The sequence below is a fragment of the Pristis pectinata genome, chromosome 28, assembly GCF_009764475.1.
Source record: "Pristis pectinata isolate sPriPec2 chromosome 28, sPriPec2.1.pri, whole genome shotgun sequence".
Classification (NCBI taxonomy): domain Eukaryota; kingdom Metazoa; phylum Chordata; class Chondrichthyes; order Rhinopristiformes; family Pristidae; genus Pristis; species Pristis pectinata.
In genome coordinates this window covers 16,200,874-16,215,300 of record NC_067432.1, presented here as the reverse complement: position 1 = coordinate 16,215,300, position 14,427 = coordinate 16,200,874, and the positions used below count along the sequence as shown (strand labels likewise).

The 14,427-nt window shown below is 39.1% G+C and overlaps 2 protein-coding genes across 2 annotated transcripts in view; one reads left to right on the top strand and one right to left on the bottom strand.

Moving 5' to 3' along the window:
* Positions 1 to 14,427, bottom strand: part of LOC127583894 (protein FAM227B-like) — a 166,573-nt gene that overhangs the window by 66,629 nt on the left and 85,517 nt on the right. The gene's annotated exons all lie outside the window — the stretch shown is intronic.
* The window catches only part of fgf7 (fibroblast growth factor 7), a 48,312-nt gene that overhangs the window by 28,577 nt on the left and 5,308 nt on the right, over positions 1 to 14,427 (top strand). The window lies entirely within an intron of this gene.

Genomic DNA, 14,427 nt, shown 5'->3' with positions numbered 1-14,427 from the left:
CAGAAATCAGCTTTGACAAACCTGTTAGATGTTTTTGAAGTTGTAACTACCAGGATTGATAATGGTCAACCAGTGGATGTGAAGGCCTTCGATAAAGCGCCACACAAAAGTTTATGAAACAAGAATAGAGTACATGGGATTCGGGCATAGATTGAAGACTGGTTATCAAACTGAAAACAGAGAAGTAATAAATGGGCCATTTTAAAGTTAAGAGACTGTGGCTGGTGGGTGCTGGAGGGATAACTGCTGCCTCATCCCATCCCAACCCTAGTTGTTCACAAACTATATTTATGATGTAGATGAGGAATTCAAGTGTAACTGATGTTTGCTGATGATACAAAGCTAAGTGGGCTGTGAGGATGGTGCAGGGCTTCAGGGGGATATAGACAGCTATGGACATGCAGATGACATATAACTTGGAAAAAATCAGGTTATTCACTCTGGTAGAAAAAAAATCGAAAGGAGAGTATATTTTTAAATGCAAGATTGTAAGTGTTGGTGTTCAGAGAAATCTGGATGTCCTTATATATGAATCAATGAAAGTTGACATGCAGGTGCAATATACAATTAATCAATTTTGACCTTTACTGCAAGAGAATTTGAGTAGAAGAGAAGAGAGTTCTTTCTCCAGTTTCATAAGGCCCTGGTGAGCGAATCTGGAATAGAAATGTGAGTCTGGTCTCCCTACCTAAGGAAGGATTTATTTGCAGCAAAAGAAGTGTAATGAAGGTTCATTGAATTGATTCATGGGATAAGGGGATTGTTGCACAAGAAAAGATTAAGCAGACTGAACCTCGGTTCTCTGGAATTTGAAACAATGACAGGTGATCTCATTGAAATGTAAAAAATTTCTCCAGTAACTTGACATGACAGATCTAGAGGTGATGTTTCTCCTGGTTGAGGTATCTGGAATCAGGGGTGAAAGTCACAAAATAATATGTCAGCCATTCAGGGCTGAAATGCAAAGAAGTTTCTTCATCTAGAGAACAGCGGATCTTTGTACGAGAGCCATGGAGGCTTGGTGTATTCAACACAGACATCAATAGATCTTTTAATATTAAGGGAATCAAGGAATACATTTGAGTAAAAGTGGCACTACGGTAAGTGATCAGCCACAATCTTGACTGGTTAAGCAGATATGTGGGACTTACGTCTGTTTCTGTTTCTTACATTCTTCTCAAAGAGCAGATATCCTTGAAAAGCAATCCTTACCCTAGCAGGCCTGGCTTCATACTGCATTTCCTCAGCATGAATGGCATCTTTTTTGGGTTGTTTGCTGATAAGACACTGGCTGGTGGTAATATCTGTTCAATAATATTGTTATCCTGAAAGGGGACAGCATATTTTTGATCCACAGAGCCAAAACAACCCAGCAATCTGTAATCTGTTGGATAGCTGTGATACCCTGAGCAACCCTTGAGCGATAGTGCCCACAACCATGGTGGCGGCAGTTTGAGCTTACTGTATCGAAAAGCAACTTGAATAAATCTGAGCTTTCAGTGCAGTACCCTCATATTGTGTGACTTCTGCTTGTGCTGCAATATAAGCTGAGCCACCTGTTGCTATGCATTTGGGTCTGTGGATCTGCAAATATCATTACCCTATGCTTAATAGTTGGGAAGAAAGGTTTCCAAACTCTGTGCAACTGTGCGCGATTGTAGTTGAAGTTCTTGACACTGTATGGAGTCTAACTCCATATCTGCAAGATCATCAACCATTTCATTGTGCATGCCTCTTTGCCTTCTCCTGTAGGTTCCTACACAGACCTCAAACTGAAACAATATGTCTACTTTTCAAAATGTTGTTTCAACACCATATAAACTTATTATCCAATTCAAATCACAAGCAAGTACTCTTGTTAATATCCCTCCTACAGGATATGGCATTTCATCTGTAAATTTAAGACTATGCCAGTTAATTCCAGAACACAAGTTTACCAACGGGAGCGATAAGTGGCATTGAAGAGGAAAATATTAATTTCTTCTCTGACACACATTGATAAACTCTTCCATCAGAAATTGAAGAGAAATCAAGTACTGAAAGTAGATATTGGAAGAATTGTACAAGGGTTAGACAAATAGTGTTTTATGTTCAGTGCTGAGGAGATAAATGGTTACATTTTCCTCCATTAAAGATGTTCATTTGTATATGCTAATATGTGTGTACAGGGTAAATTTTTAACTGAAGTGCAGTCAATTGGCAAAATGTGTCAGCAGGTTTACTTGTAATGTTTCTTCAACTCTCTTCAAGGGAAATGCAAAACTGAGCATAAGCAATGTCCCAAATCCACGCATCAACATTTCCACAATACCCAGCATCTGCACAAAGTAGTAGTAATCTTCTGGAGGATTAGCCTACTGTGCACAGATGAACAAGCTATAGATACTACAACTGGGCAATGTGAAAAACAGAAGACAAGCTATTGGTGAATTTTATCTTCCATCAGTGTGTACAGCCTCTCTTCTATGTGAATGGACTCAGATCTTAAAGAAAATGATATGGCAATTTGCGTTACTTGCTAAGAAACTGGATTTGACTTTTGAAAAGCAAAAGAGAATACAAACGCATCCATAAAGATCATTGCTGTTGAACATGATTATGTAATGCGAGGAGAGACCATCAGGCAGTGCTGAACAGTGAGGAATGCACCTATTCATATTCAGATCATCATAAAACTATGTATATGGAAACATAATGCATAATTATTGTGCTCAGGCCATCTAAGATTTCTAGCAATGATTGTGACCCTTTAGGACATTTTGTTGTAAAGCTGGAGATAATGTCAATATTGGCTCAATTTTCTGGGACTTGGCCCACTATCCATAGTTGATATCTGCAGTTCTCACCTGAATGCTCACCTGGTCTGGATAATGGGTGGGGGGAGGGGGTGAAGGGGGAGAGGGTACCATTTTGCTGACCCCCACAGCTGGGATCTATACCGTAGCATGATTTAAAGCCCTGTCCCCAGAATCTCCCAAGTTTTTGACACTAGACAAAGTTGGTGGAAGGGTTTCATCACTAGGAATGAATTCTTTTAATTGTCTTTGATATTCAGAGACACTTAAATGATTAAAATAAAAATTATTGAATTTTGTAAAAAAAATTAAAATAAATATACATTAGCATAGTAAGAAAAAGTAAAGAAAAATTCCAATGGCAATTATTTGAAAAATGAAGCAGACCACTTTTGTAAGCAGCAAGACTTGGAGAATGTCCAGGTACAGCCTGATGAATGACCAGTTATATCTGTGCCACAATAATGCCACACAATGGCCACCTCCAATGAAAGTCTAACCACTTTCCCTTGACAATCAATAGCGTTACCACTGTTGAGTTTATCATAAACATCCTAGGATTCACCAGTGTTAAGAAACTTAACTGGATCAACAATATAAATACTGTGGCTAAAAGAACAGAGCAGAAACTGAATACCTTGCATCAAGAAATTCAACTCCACAAAGCCTTTCTATCATCTACAGGTAACATCAGAAGTATAATCGAGTTCTCTCCAATTGTGTGTGTGAATGCAATTCCATCAACCCATTATAAGCCTTTTGGCAAAACTGGAACCTATTGAAAAGGGCAAGAGCAACATACAATACAAAACTGGCTTTGAGCCAGAAAACAGAGAATAAGTGGTGAAGATTTGTTTGGGCCATAGGTTTTCTTAATGTACGGTATATTAATATCTTGGACTTGGCTGTACAGGGACAATAGCAAAACACAAAATTTGTCTTAAATAGTGTGGAGAATAGTGGGAGACGTCAAGAGGGGACTGAAATGTTGAAGTAATGGGTGAACACAAAGCAGATGGAATCAAACAAGTGTGAAGAAATGTATTTTGTAGGATGAATGAGGAGATTCAATATAATCCAAAGGAAAGGTAGGAACGGAGATCAGTGAATATATGTGCGCAAAACTTTGAAGGTAGGGATGGCCGGGAAACAGTTAAAAGAAACAATGTTGATAGAAGTATAGGATACAAATGTAGGAAAAGTCTTTTATAAACATTGCTCGGGCCACAATTCTGGGCATTTCACTTTAGAAAGGAATGTGAAGTCATTAGATAATGTGAAGCAAACATTTGCTGGACTGATTCTAATGACAAGAGACTTCAGTTACAAGGAAAATCAATAAAATTAATATTAAATTAAAATTAAATCAATAAAAATTGGGTAACTATACAAAGACACGTTCACTTCTAGATACTTCAGGACCTTGTTGGCTTCCCAATAAACTCACAGGTATCATATTGATGCAGGCTGACAAGCATTATAAACTCGTAGCTCGGTAGAGTGATGGAGCCAGAAATAGTAATAATGTGAAAAGAGAAGAAATTCAGTTATAAGATTACACTCTGCACACTGAGTGGCCTTGTTTTCTCACATACTGTATATTGGCTTACTTGATCTTTAATACATAATAGTTACTAAAGTTATATTACCAAACAGCCAGCCCATCCTTCCTTTTCTTTCAAACCCATCAAAAATGGTCAATGCAAGTATCAGGTGTTTTCTTGAGAACCATGCATTGAAATACAGAGCATTTTGCTGGTGGCCACATATTATTTTCACATTGCCTTCCTGTTTTGACATACAGTATAATGGTCAGTGATACTAGATAACTATATCAATGCAGTCAATTATATATAACTTTGTGAGACAACTGGTTGTTTAAAAATACAGTATTGTCACTGTGAAACTTAATTTCCTTGAGTATGTGCCAAAAGATGCCAGCGGTAGCATTACCAATAAACAATTAACTTTGATGTCTCCTGTGGGTACCTAATAAATTATTGACCACAGGATATGCTGTGCAAATATTTGATTGTTCATATAAACCTTGATGCACCAGATGATATAGCATAATCATAACTAATCCCCAAGTCTGAGTTTACTGGATACTGCTGCCCCATAAAACCAAGGTCACTGTTACTAGCATGTCATGACTTCTTCAAGGGAGAATTTGACAATTGGACTGATTAGTCTCCTGTCTTCCTGGGTTTCTGTTTGTTATTCCGGCAAGTTAACAAAATAAGGACAGTTGATTTGCAGACCAGTAGAACTGACGAGAACAGAGTCCCATTCTAGATACATCCTTCCTGAAGATAAAGAAATCTAGCCAGGCTTTGAGTCCTCTACAAGTTTATGATTAGGAAATCCAGATAAGGTTTGATGTTAATACTGGACAGCAAAGGACAGAAGAGCTGTTGTAGAGTGGACATAACATTCTGCCATCATTTAAAAGTGTTGCCCTTGCATTATCTCTTTTGTAGACACAAGAGACTGCAGATGCTGGAAATCTAGAACAACATATACAAAATGCTGGAGGAACTCAGCAGGTCAGGCAGCATCTATGAAAGGAAATGAGCAGTCGATGTTTCGGGCTGAGACCCTTCATCAGGACTGGAAAGAAAGAGGGCAGAAGCCAGAATAAAAGAGTGGGGGAGGGGGAGGAGCACGAGTTGGCAGGTGGTAGGTGAATCCAGGTGAGGGGGGAAGGTAGACAGGTAGGTGGGGGTGGGGGAGGGGGGAAGTGGGAATGATGTGAGAAGTTGGGAGGTGATAGGTGGAAGAGGCAAAGGGCTGAGCAAGATGGAATCTGATAGGAGAGGACAGTAGACCATGGAATGAAGGGAAGGAGGTGGGGAACCAGAGGGAGGAAGGTGTGGGTGATGGACAGATTGTAAGGGTGGGGAAGGGGAAAAGGGGACAGGGGGATAAGGGAAAACCAAAAGGAGGAGGGTGGAATAAACGGAGGGGAGTGGTTACCGGAAGTTAGAGAAATCAATATTGATGCCGTCGGGATGGAGACTACCAAGACGGAATATGAGGTGTGGTTCCTCTCATCTGTGTTTAGCCTCAACTTGGAAGCAGAGGAGGCCGTGGACAGACATCTCAGTGTGGGAATGGGAAGTGGAATTAAAATGGCTGGCCACCGGGAGATCCTGGCTGTTCCGGCGGATGGAGTAAAGGTGCTCAATTTGCGTTGGGTCTCACTGATGTAGAGGAGGCCGCACTGGGAGCGCCGGATGCAATAGATGACTCCCATCCCTTTTGTACCTCAGTTTTTGAATTGTGCAGCATACAATGGGAAAATCATTGACCCTATACTATTATTTATCCTAACTCAACAATCATGATATTAAACTGCTGTGGCAGCTGTTTTCCACCTGATGTACAGCTGTCTGTTAATTTCTTTGTAATATACAGAGGATAAACAATTTCTTGGTAACAGAATGGAAAAATATTATTACTTCATCTTCTCTTCCAAAAACACAATATGTGCCCATTGTAAGTGTTTACACTATATCATTTGTCATTTATCATGGACTCATACAACATAGAGACTGGCCTTTCAGCTCACCCAAGTCCAAAATGACCATCAGCATCTCATTTCATCCTCTCTACATTCTCATCAAGTCTACCTTACCCACCCACCCCCGCCCCCCCCCCCCCCCAAACATCCTACCACTCACATACACAATTGGGATAATTTACAGAAGCCAATTAACCTAACAACCGCATGCTTTTGGGATGTGGGTGGAAAACAGAGCACCCAGAGGACACCCACATGGTCACAGGAAGAACATGTAAGCTCCACACCAATAGCACCGGGGATCAGGATTGAACCTGTGTTACTGATGCTGTGGGGCAGCAGTTCTATGTCACTGATCTTTGGAACTAATCAGGATTAAGTTAAATTTAAATTAAACATTTTCAATAACAGCATAAAAAGGTTTATCCTTTTAAGAAAGTTAAAAACATGTAGCAGAAGGAGGCTATTCCGCTGCTCAAGCCAACTCCATCATTCAGCAATCATGTCTGATCTTCCGCCCCAACACTACTTTTCTGCCCTAACTAATATCACTCGATTCCTTTAATATCCAGAAATCTATTGATCTCTATTTTGAAAATGATCAATGACTGCATAGCCCTCTGAGGAACAATTTGTTCCTTATTATGGTCCAACCTCTTAGCCAGGGGAGACATCCTCTTCACATCTACCCTGTTCAGCCTTCTATGTATTGTGCAAGTCTCAATCAAGTAAATCCTCATTCTTCTAAACTCTAGAGAATAGAAGCCTAGCCTACTTAATCTCTCCTCTAATGGCATCCTGGTCTGGTGAACCCCAGCTGTGATTCTCCCTATAGGAAATATATCCTCAATATTCCAGGTGTGGTTGTACCAAAGTCATGTATAATTGTTGCAAGGCATCCTCAGACTTATTCTCAAATCCTCTTTCAATAAAGACCAACATACCATTGCCTGTCGCATCTGCATGTTAGCTTTCATTGACTTATGTACAAGGACACCTAGGGACCCATAAATATCAACATTTCCCAGTCTTTACCATTTAAAAAATACAAAGTATTTTTGTTTCTCTCTATCTGAGCAAACATTTTTCAATTTGCACTTTAATTAAAGATTTACTGAGTAATTCTCAGCTTTATCACATTCAATTTGACAGCTCTTTAAAACTAAGAAAACTATAGCAACATAAGAGCAATTGGGTAAATAAGCACCAAGATACATCTGACCCTTTCTCCTCCAGTATAGAGTTCCCTTAGTTCTTATCTTCCACCCCACCAGGCTCTGCATATAATTGATCATACTTTTCAATTTCCACCAACTTCATTAAGATTCCACCACCAGGTGCATCTTTTCCACCACTCCCCCTTTAGCATTTTGAAGAGAGCATTGCACTTGCAACTCCCTGGTCAGCTTTTCTGTCCCCAACTATCCTCCCTCTTATGGCTTTTTCCCATGCAACAGCTATTCTTTCACCTCTTCCCTTTCCATCGTCCTGTGATCCAGACAGTTCTTCCAGGTGAAGTAACTATTCACTTGCATTTGTTTCAGTCCAATACTGCTTTCATTGTTCACAATGTATCACCTCACACTGGAACAAACCCTAAAGGCAGATTGAGTGACCACTTTGCAGAACACCTGCATTCAATCTGCAGTGGTGACCCTGAGCTTTCTTCTGCCTGCCATTTTTATTCTCCATCCCCTTCCCACTCTGACCTATCTGTCTGTGGCCTCCTGTGCTGTTACACTGAGGCCTAAAGCAAGCTTGAAGAACATCACCTCATCTTCTGTTTAGACAACTTGCAGCTTTCTGGAGTTAATATCAAATTCAACAATTTCAGGTAATTTGTTTCCTCTGTCTGTATCATTACTGCCCATTTCTGTAAGTCACTCATCTGTAACATTAGCTCAGTTTTTCTCTCTCTATTAGCACAGCCTAAACTACTGTTCGTTACCTTTAAGCCCTGCATTTCGGAACCTTTTATCCTCGCTTCTTGGTAATCTCACTCCCTAAATTGCCCACATTAACTTATTGACCAGGTGCTATCTGTCCCCCACACCGAGCCCCACATTTTCTCTTCAATTTAAAACTACCTTGTTTTCTCTCTTTCCCAGTCTTGTCAACCTGAAATCTGAACTCTTCTTTCCACAGATGAAATCAGATGAAACTACGATGTGTTTACAGCATTTTCTGTTTTTTTACTTTACATGTAATCACCTTCTACCATTACGATAGTCACTGAATACAATGAAAATCGAGCAGTTTAAATGTCATAGCAATCAGTTTCTATCAGTCAGCCCACAACACACCCAAGCATGATATAAGGAAAGCCCAAATGAAAGAGAACATCTAGAACAAAAGACACAAAATAAACTTGTTTTCTAAGCTATCTACATTTATCACGCCATCTGTCAAATTACCCATACTATCTAAACTCGTTTCTTTTTATGTAACACACACAAAATGCTGGAGGAACTCAGCAGGTCAGGCAGCATCTATGGAGGGAAATAAACAGTTGATGTTTCGGGTCGAGACCCTTCATCAGGACTGGAAAGGAAGAGGGCAGAAGCCAAAATGAAAAGGGAGGGGGAGGGGGAGGGGGAGGAGCACAGGCTGGCAGGTGATAGGTGAGTCCAGGTGAGAGGGGGAAGGTGGGGGAGGGGAAATGAAAGGGAATGACATGAGAAGCTGAGAGGTGATAGGTGGAAGAGGCAAAGGGCTGAAGAAGAAGGAATCCGACAGGAGACAACAGTAGACCTTGGAATTGAGGGAAGGAGGTGGGGAACCAGAGGGAGGTGATGGGCAGGTCATGAGGGTGGGGGAGGAGAAAGAGAAGGGGTGAGGGTGCCACAGGAATGAGGGAAATCAAAGAGATGGGGGGAGAGAAAAGAAAGGGGAGTGGTTACCAGAAGTTAGAGAAATTGATGTTGATGCCGTCAGGTTGGAGACTACCAAGGCGGAATATGAGGTGCTGCTCCTCCAACCTGCATCTGGCCCCAAAGTGGCAGTAGGTTATTTTCAAGTCTTTCAATGGCTGAGTGCAAGACCCATCCTTTCATATCTTTCAGTGACCAAGTCAGTGATGGTATGGAGCTTGGCTTCTGAACATATGTGATTGTAATCATCATTTGCGTACTGCAGCTCAACTACTGAGGATCCTGTGACCTTGGTTTTGGAGTGTAGTCACTGCAGGTTGAAGAATTTCCCATTACTTCTGAAGATTATGTCCACTCTCACACGAATTTTGTTGAAGATGAGGTGAAACGTTGCAGGAAGAATGATTGATAAAAGTGTTGGGGTAATGGCAGAGCCTCACTGAGACTGGTTAAGTATCATGGCTTGCATGACATCACAGAGCAAATGTAAAATGGAGACAAATTTCTGTTGGCAACCGAATTTGTTCCCATGTCCCTCCCAAACAATGGAATCACAGGGTTTATTTAGTGAGGTTAAAAAAGAACATGTTGCTCATATTGCTCCATTGTTCTTGAAGTGTTGTCACTCAGTGAAGTTCATGTCCACTGTGCTCTGGATGGACTAAATCCATAATGTGATTGGGGAGCAGCTCTTCAGCTATCGGTTTGAAGCATTTCCAAAAGATCCTGGTGATGACATTCTCTGCGGCAGACAGCAGGGAGATCTCTCTCTGCAGTTATCACAGTTGGATTTGTCCCCTTTCTTGAAGATTGTCACGATTATAGCATCTCTGACATCCCTTGGTATACTCTCCTTTTCCCAGATGATAATATTACAGATTCATGGCTGAAGCTTTTCACATTGAGTTTTAGAACTTCATTGGGGATACCACCTGCTCTCAAGGCATTTTTATTTTTTAGTTGGGATATGGCATTTCTGATTTCTTGTCAATTCAGAGTGGTGGCAAGGCTGGCCAAAGTAAGGCTCTGGCATCAAGGACAAAGCTGCAGTTCAGGTATTCAGAGTCTTGCTTCCTGTGAGTGCTGATTGTCTCTCTGTCCCCGATGAGTTCACTCCTGTACTTGGCTCTTGGTGGGGTGAGGCTTTGGGCACTTCACCATGGCTGTAGGCAAGTTGCTGAGCTTCCTGTGCCCTCTCCATTCGCCATCTTTTCTTTAAGGGATGGCTTTTCTACCTCTGCTTTCAGGAATTGCAGAGCTGTTTTTTGTGGATCTGTGGAAGAATGGTGGATCTTCAAATCCAGGAACATGTTATGTTTGTGTTATAATAGCTTCTCAATCTCTGTCTCATTAAACCAGTCCCAGTTCTTCTTGGTAGAGAAACCAAAAGTCTCATTGCAGGTGCCAATTATGGTGGATTTCAGGAGAACCCATAAGATGTGGACATCTTGCAGCTCCTGTAGGCTGAAAGCTGACAGATTGTCTGAGGGATACTGCAGGGAAGACTAACTTTGATGGAAACATTCTCTTGAAAAGATGCTCAAAGCTTGGCCTTGTTATAATGTACACCCTGTTTCATTGGAGGGACAAGCATGTCATGACAACACCCCACATCCAAGCACTGGCACCTGTTAGATTCTATCACCATCCTGAAGAATACAACCTTCCTCATAAGGTTACCTACCCCTTAATCTGGCCGTGTTGACACATAATTTATTTGCTCAGAAAAATTATTTGTATTTTGGATTCTTTAGAAGGCACATATCAGGTTTGTTTTAAATCTGAGTAATTTAAAATTACATTGTATTTATTCATTAAAAATTACTTACTGACATTTTGTCTTTCAGTATACTTTTCTGACATACAGAGCATCCTTGGTATTCCACAGGCAGATATCGTTTTCCCTTAAAGTCCTAAAAGCAAATCTATGTAATTACAATGTAAATTTTTCCTTGGACTTTACATGCAAACATACAAATTAAGAACAGGAATGAGTACTTGAATCCTGAGGTCTGTGCTGAGATTACAATCCAATCAGAACATGACCTTATTGAATGGCAATTCATTAAGATCATGCCCTGATTGGATTGTAATCTCAACTCCACATTCCACCCTACCTTGTAATTTTTTACCCCTTTTCTTATCAAGAATCTATCTAACCTAAAAAAAACTGTTTAACAGATACCATCTCTTTGAATGGTGCCATGAGATCTTGCAAATCTGAAGGACAGTCAAATCCATAGTTTAAAATACTATCTGAAGGATGGTACATCTGAGTATACAATGCTCCCCCCTAGTAATGTTGTGAAGTGTCATCTTATTATGTGTTCAGATCTCTGGAGTGGGAATTAACTCAGAAATGTGTCAATCAGTGGCAAAAACTATGGCATCTAAAATCCTTTATACATTTGTTTATGAGATGTCATTGTTGCTTGCAAGGCCAGCAATTAATGCCCTTCCCATTTGCCATTGGAGTGAACCTTGTTCTTGGAATGCTGCAGGCCTTGTATGGAGAGAAAAATGTTCAATTCATATTTTTTTATTCCTGAAGGTGTACGAGCAGTAGCCCTGTCACAGCTAATTAAAGCTATGAAACTTGAAGCGCAGAGATGCAGTTAATTAAACTTGAATGCTTACAAAGAATTCAAACATTAATGAGGCATTTATTAAAAAGTTAGCAATATGTCTTGCATGTGCTAAGCATATGAAAGTAGTTCAGCACAATTTATGTAATGAGGGAAACAGTCTACAATGATTTTCAAACGAGATGGTTATAGACATATGGTAGTGGTGATATTTACTTTCACACAAACAAATTAATAATTTTTCAAAATTTGCTGGATTTGAGCCTATGAAAAGCTATAAAATTTCTAAATATTACTTAGATCTCCAAAGACAAGTTCCATTCCAAAGGCTACATGTTAGATTAAAAAATGTAGGTATAACTTATGCTCAGTTTGGTGGTGATTACTATAGGTTGCCCCAGGGCTCAGTGCTGGGACAACCACTGTTTCTAATTTACAACAACAATTTGGATTCAGAAATTCAAAGCAAATTGGCCAAATCTGCAGAAAATATCAAACTGGAAGGTGCAATAGAATCAGTGGAGGTAATTCAGAGACTGCAATCAACTTTGATAAAATACTTAAGTAGATTGAACAACAGCATATATCATACTATGCAAGTAAGTATAAAATACTGCACACAGAAAACAAAATGGGATAATATATTTACTCCAAATGTGGTGTTAAAAACAAAACTAGTAATGAAAGGGACATAGTAATCTGAGAAGGCTCAACTAATGTAAGCTATAACCAGTAGTAGAATGCTAAATTACACACTCAGAAATGCTAGCAGAAGGCATAATTAAACTACATGGAGCTCTGGTTAAATCTCAACCTAGATGAGAACTGGATTTTGAGTGACCAGGGAGATATTCAGACCACCAAGTATTGCAGAGGAGAATCACCAGGAAGATCCAAAATTGTCCATATCAATAGCATTTCCAAGCATTCACATTTTAAATGTAGCAAAGAGACAATTGAATGGTGATCACATTGAAGTATAAAAAGTAGTTACAGGTTTTATAAAAGTTGTTCCAGAATATTCAAATTAAACTACAGTAATAAAAAAAATTCTTCGTTCTAAAATAACATAATAATTTGGTTGATAATTTCCATTAGTGTCATTATCATATGCGAAGGCTTAACTGCTGTGTAAGGAAGCCACGAGGGAGATATAAATATCACCAGAAGCAATCTAGCACTGGACATTCTTCAGATGCCCTTGGAGTGCAGGATATAGTTCCATAATATTAGACCCCTTTGAATTAAGAAAAAGGTGAAACAGTAAGAAAAAAAATCAGTTTAATTTTATGCAGTGCATGGATTAGCAGTATAGTCCTTTAGACATGAATTTGAATCAAATACCACTGACATATGGGTTAAAATTCCCATCTTTCAGCCATGTTTAAAAGCAGATACCTGTCTATAATTTGTCACAAAAATTGACATTAAAATGGCAATTTTGTTGAAGAAAATGAATGGCCATGCAAATGAGTTTGCATGGGAACAGAGGAGGTATTCTTTTGAAGAAGGATTAAGCCATGGGAAACAGAAGGTGATGGGAGGATGGTTACCTCTTTACTTAATCCATATCATATCTAGTCTGAGTGAGTTTGACTTGTGAAAATTCAATGTACATCATTGATATCAAATTGATAATCATATTGAAATGTTACAATTCTACCACAAATTATGTAATAAACCAATAATTTGACAGTCACCATCTCACAATACTATAACAAAATATAAAAGTGAGCTATACAAAATGTGGCATCTAATTTTGTCACTGTACCTATTTTTGTAGTTGATTCTGAATCGCACTAATTTTAAAGTTGATGAAATTTAATAAACTTACCCTTTGTATTTATAGTTATTTTCTAAATCTAAAGGATATTGGCACTGATTTTCAAATCAAGGGTCTGTCTTTACACACGCGCATGTCAAGTAATTTACACATGCCAAATTAATGTATTTTTACAGCTATGAAAATTTTGACAATCAAGTTTTGTTAATTACTACTGTGTTATATCAAAATTCTGAAATTCTTACAGTAGAGCTCACAGGCTGACCAATGGATAATTTGTTCAACAGAACATTAGCTTCATACCAGATCTTTGTAAAGTATGTTCTTTATAAGAACTCACTGGATTACATTTCAATTGCAACATAGCCTTTAATAACTCAAATTATTCCACTTATTATCTGGTAAAGTGCATGGTATACTTTCATGAAATCTGTTTTATTGTGGTACAAACATATTATTTTGAAAAATAATTGTATGAGGTGCCTGCACCATGTCCACAGCACATCATCATTATTGCTAGATGGAGTTGCTACATTTTCCAGGACCTTTAACTGACACGGTTGGATCAGAGGTGTCTGTGGATCATAGGAAACACTAAGGGGTTTCCTTGAGGACTTGCTTTAGGAGGCTTTTGGTTCAAACAATATTTCATTAACCTGCATTCATTTTTGTAATTTGGTTTAAAGGCTATGATTATGTTTTGCCCTTGAAATATAAAATCTGCCATGCATATGTGGAATTGTACTGTTGACAGTCTTTTAATAAGATATCTTAACTATATTATAACTCTTAATCAGAACTTAGAAGGTGCTGCTGATTAATTTTGAATTAATAGTGACTGGAAATGTCATGCTTCAATAATTAATAATTT